This window comes from Elephas maximus, chromosome 27 (genome assembly GCF_024166365.1).
Source record: "Elephas maximus indicus isolate mEleMax1 chromosome 27, mEleMax1 primary haplotype, whole genome shotgun sequence".
NCBI classification, from domain to species: Eukaryota; Metazoa; Chordata; class Mammalia; order Proboscidea; family Elephantidae; genus Elephas; species Elephas maximus.
The window spans coordinates 30,062,240-30,067,455 of record NC_064845.1 but is presented as its reverse complement, the minus strand read 5'-3'; the positions used below and the strand labels follow the sequence as shown (position 1 = coordinate 30,067,455).

Sequence of the window (5,216 nt, the reverse complement as noted above, 5' to 3'; positions counted from 1 at the left end):
TAAACTCATTGTATCTATTTATTTTGTTTTGTTTGCAGTTTTGTCAAGGCTTATTTAAATGTGAAGTCATGATTTTGTTTCTTAAAAATGCATTATATTCTCTTATTGAAAAATGTTATGCTGAAACAACATTCATTTCCAGGAAAGGTAAGGAGTAAAATCTTAAATATATGTAATATATATGTGAGTATATATTTATATACATATATAAATATGTATATATATGTGTGTGTGTATGTATACATACACATACTTAGGGACTAATGCTGTTTTAGTAAAAATGTACTTGCTCTACATTAGCAAATTTTCTCACTTCTTTAAGAATAATGCAATCCTTTTGATTGAGTCATTGAAGGCTTGTTTTACTTGCTTGTTCCTCAGGGTATAAATGAAGGGGTTCAGCATGGGGGCGATGGAAGTAGTGAGCACCACCACACCCTTATTAATGGCCACTGAATTCTTTGCTGAAGGTTTGACGTAGATGAAAATACAGCTTCCATATGTGATGGAAACCACAATCATGCGGGAAGAGCAGGTAGAAAATGCCTTTTTCCTTTGCTGGGCAGAAGGGAATCGAAGAATGGTCTTGATGATGTACACATAGGACAGGACAACACATACAAGGGTCATGATAAAGGTCAACACAGAGCAAACAATGACCACCTGCTCTATGAGCCATGTTTCTGAGCATGAGATCTTTAGGAGAGGGGATGCATCACAGGCAAAATGGTCAATGACATTAGAGTTACAGAATTCCAGATTTAGGCCCATGCTTTGTGGTGGGAGTACGATTAACAAGCCAGCTATCCAGCAATACAGAATAAGTCTTCTACAGACCTTATTGTTCTTGATGGTCGCGTAATGTAGAGGTTTGCAGATGGCTACGTATCAGTCATAGGACATGGTGGCAAGAAGAAAAAAATCTGTAACACCAAAGAGGTCAGTAAAAAAAATTTGAATGGCGCAATTGTCATATGTAATTGTCTTGTCACCCGTTGATATGTTGTAGAGGTATTTGGGAATACAAGCAGATGTAAATGAGATTTCTAAGAAGGAGAAATTTTGTAGAAAAAAGTACATGGCAGTTTTAAGGTGAGAATTGATGAGGGTGAGGAAAATGATTGTTAGGTTAACAGTCACACTCAACATGTAGGTGAGAAATAGAAAGATAAAAGTCACAATTTTCAGTTGTGGATCGTTGGTCAGTCCCAGCAGGATGAATGTTATTGTTTGGTTTTTCATCATTGGCTTCTGACTTCTAACCTGCATTTGAAATTAAAGATTTTTGACAGGAGTAGAGTGGTAATTTAATGCTGGGAAAATAATAAGTAAATTATCTCATATATTTAAAAAATGATTACAAATATTATCAAGACACAGGTTGTATAGGTTCCACAATTGTGTATTTTTGCTTATTTCAGGAGAAAGAAAAAAAAATCAAGCACCTTTATCTACACCACACTCCATTATATCACTGGTTCTTCCCTCTCACCACATTTTCTTCTCGATTTATATTTCATTTTGTCTATACCTGGGGTTTGATCTTTCCATACAGTTAAAACTGACTGCTAATATTTTGTAAGATCAAGTGTTCTTCCCTATTCATAGACTGAATTATAAAGCTGAATCTTAAAGCTTCTTGATAACCTTCATATGTTTCCTTGAAGTTTTATTCTTGATAAAGTGCAACTCTGGAGCTCCCTACAGAGGCTCTCCACATCCATTTTGCAAGATTTTGAGATCTAGCATTAGTATGATTTTAAAAATCATGTTTTCTTTGAACAACTTCCTTTGCTCACCCCTTCCCCTGACTCTCCTTGTGATTTTCAGTTCAAAATTCAAACTTTTAAACTGATTTCCGACTCTGTTGCAGAAGATAAAGAACTTTTCTATAAGAAATTTATCATGCAGAATGTTAAGATACATTGAGTCCAAAACGCATGTGGATGTATGACATCATTACAAATATTTTTACCTTTCAATCTGTTCAGTCAAGATTGAAAAGCACTTCCAAGATCATGGTAGTAGTACTACTAAATCTAAAAAATATCAGATTTAAAATGCTAAACACTTTCTGCAAGCCCTGCTTGCTTTCACTGTGACTCAGTTTTGTCATCTATAAAACATTAAAAAATTAAATGATTTCTATATACAACAGTTATAAAAGTACCTTACTGAAAGTGATTTTTATATTCAGCCACCATGGATTCAATATTCAACACATAATCATCTTTCTGTTCTCAACATTATAATGAAACAATTTACAACAAAATTTATCAAATACTTATTGCTGTATGAATTTAGGAAATGTCTAAGTTGAAGGTATACTTTTTACGATGCACTATTCATTACATTCTCTCATAATTTACCTTAACACGACGTGCACTATTTTTTTGTCACTTCCTTGCTTCTGATCTCACTTTGGACATGCTATCAGGAGAGAGCAGTCCCTGGAGAAGGACACCATGCTTGGTAGAGGATCAACAAAAGACAGGGAGAACTTCAACGAGGTGGATTGACACAGTGGCTGCAACAGCGGGCTCAAACAAAGCAACAATTTTGAGGGTGGTGAAAGAGCAGAGAGTGTTTCGTTCTGTTGTACACAGGGTAGCTATCAGTCAGGACCGACTTACCTAACAACAATAACAACTCTTCTAGACATTTATTTTCTTTCTTGCCTCAAGTAAACTCTTAGTTGTCAGTTTTCTTTCTTAGTACCTCTTTAATTCCTAACATATTCACTGTCTCTGGGCATTTTCTTGAACTTTTGATCTCCAAAAATTGATTGCTCTTCAGAATCTCAGTCATAGAGCCAAGTGCTCTAAAGTCCAAATGTACAAAGTCCAAAATAGAACTCTTGATTTTCAACACTGTAATCTTGTTTCTTTGTATGGTTTATAATAAAAGTTGTATGTTATGTTTATTGAGACTTTACTATGAAGGATAAATGTTGTTATTGCTAGATGTTTAAATAAACACTTTACATAAATTGGCTATCTGCCCTCCAACTTTTCCACTCCATCCCTGTGTCCAGTACCCAATCCTAACTTGGGATACACATACTCATTGGTTTTTAGTTTCCAGAAATTTGTGTGTGGGAGTTATTACTTCTTCATATCACCAAGTTATACTACTTCTGAATGACCTCCTAACCAATGTTGCTGAAAATAGTCTTAGTGACTACACACTATAGTTTAAAACATTCTAAAAATGACCTTTCATTCATACCCATATTAGAAATCACTTTTCTAAATTTTATACAGTTGGGAAAGATTCATTTATTACTTTAGAGGCAAATATGACCGAAGTCTCAAAAGAGAAAATGTAACTGAAATAACAGAATTTATCATACTCACCCTTCTGGCGGTGAACCATAACTTTGTTCTATGAGTCAGAACCGACTCCATGGCATCAGGTTTATGAGTTATTTAATTACAACCATATTTACAGCTGCAATTTGAAAATAAATGTAATGTTGAAAACCAGCATGATGATTTCTGGTCACTATTCATTGAATCTGGTAGCTTCCCAAATCACAACAGCCTGGGAGTGCATAATCCCCTTGAGTTTTCTATCAATTGCAAAGTATTCTGTATGTCGAGTGAGTAAGGAAACACAATCAATTGCATAAAATTCCTTGCAATAGATATTGTGCTGTCACAGGCTCAGAAAATACATTCTTTTACTCCTCACTGGAAAAAAAAAAAAAAAAAGCTAATTCAAAGGAACTCCCACTAGCTTTGGAAGAGGTGATGTTCTGAGCTACCTTTGCTCAAAAAGTGTTTTCCAATGTCAAGCCCGACTTTTTTTATTTGCCAAATCTGCAACAAAGTTAATAAACAAAAAGATCCTTAGTGACCAGATTTAAGAATCACTAATGAATCATTTGTGTAATGAGCTTTGGGGAAAACAAACAATTAGACAAATTAAACTTTTGGGAAACAAATTAAGGAAACAATTCATAAAAATAATTTCTATTTTTATGAACTAAACAATTCATAAAAATAATTTCTATTTTTATGAACTGTCTATATTTATTGACTATTTTGAATACTACTGTCAAGAATATTCTCGTATACGAGATTTTCTGAACGTAAATACTTTTTTTTTTTGCCTTGAAATAAACCTAGGAGTGAAATTTTTGGGCAGTGTGATAGGCATACATTTAACATCTATATGTATGGCCAAAAAGTTTACTAAAGTGATTGAACCAACTAATCCTCTAATCAGCAGCTTATCAGACATGCAATTGCTTCACTTCTTCATCAACACTATAGTTGTCATTTGAAAAAATGCCATTCTGCTGGATGTGTGGTTGTTTCTCATTGTAGTTTTAATTCACATTTCTTTTTAAGTAATGATTTTGTGATGAACCTTTGCATATTCTTATTACCATTTAAATACCCACTTTTGGGAAGTGATTCCTTAAGTGTTTTGTCCTTTTTTAAATTGTTTCTTCAATTTATTAAATTCTTCTTGAATTGTAGAAGGTCTTTATATCATCTGGATATGAATATATATATATATGTAAATATATGTAAAATGTTTGCATGGTTTACTTATTCACATTCTAAATTATATTATTGTTTAAAATAAGTTGTTAATTTTAATGAAGTATGCTATGTCCATTTTTTCTTTCATGGCTAATGCAATTTTCTCCCAAGAAATATTTATTTTTAACCCAAAGATTGTTGGGCATTTTATGATGTAAGAATTAAAGTACATTTCTTTTCTGCAAAAATATCTAGATGTTCAGGTTTCATTTATTGAAAGACCATCCTTTACCCACCAAATAGTACTTTTGTTGCAAATTGAGTGATTTCATATATATGAATCTATTGCTGAGCTGATTAGGTTCCATTGGCTTATTTATCTATATTTGTACCAATATCATAGCGTTTTATTTTCTGGAATTTTATATTAACTCTTGAAATCCAGGAGTATAAGTCCTTTTACTTCCTTCTCTTTTCTTAAGATTTTTTAGACATTCCAGCTACTTTGCATTTTTTATATAAATTTTATGATGAGCTTGTCCAATTGTACAAAAGTTAATATTGCCTAGGAATTTGGTATTTTATTGAATCAATAGTTCAGTTTGAGAAGATCGATACCTTAACAACGTCAAGCCTTCCTATCCAGTTTGTCAGACATGCAGTTGCTTCACTTCTTCACCAACCGTGTAATTTGCATTTAAACAAAAGCCAATCTGTGTACAG

The 5,216-nt window shown here is 33.1% G+C and overlaps 1 pseudogene; it reads right to left on the bottom strand.

The window, feature by feature from the left end:
* Positions 1-309: 309 nt before the first annotated feature.
* Positions 310-1,242, bottom strand: LOC126068349 (olfactory receptor 6C2-like; annotated as a pseudogene).
* Positions 1,243-5,216: the final 3,974 nt, after the last annotated feature.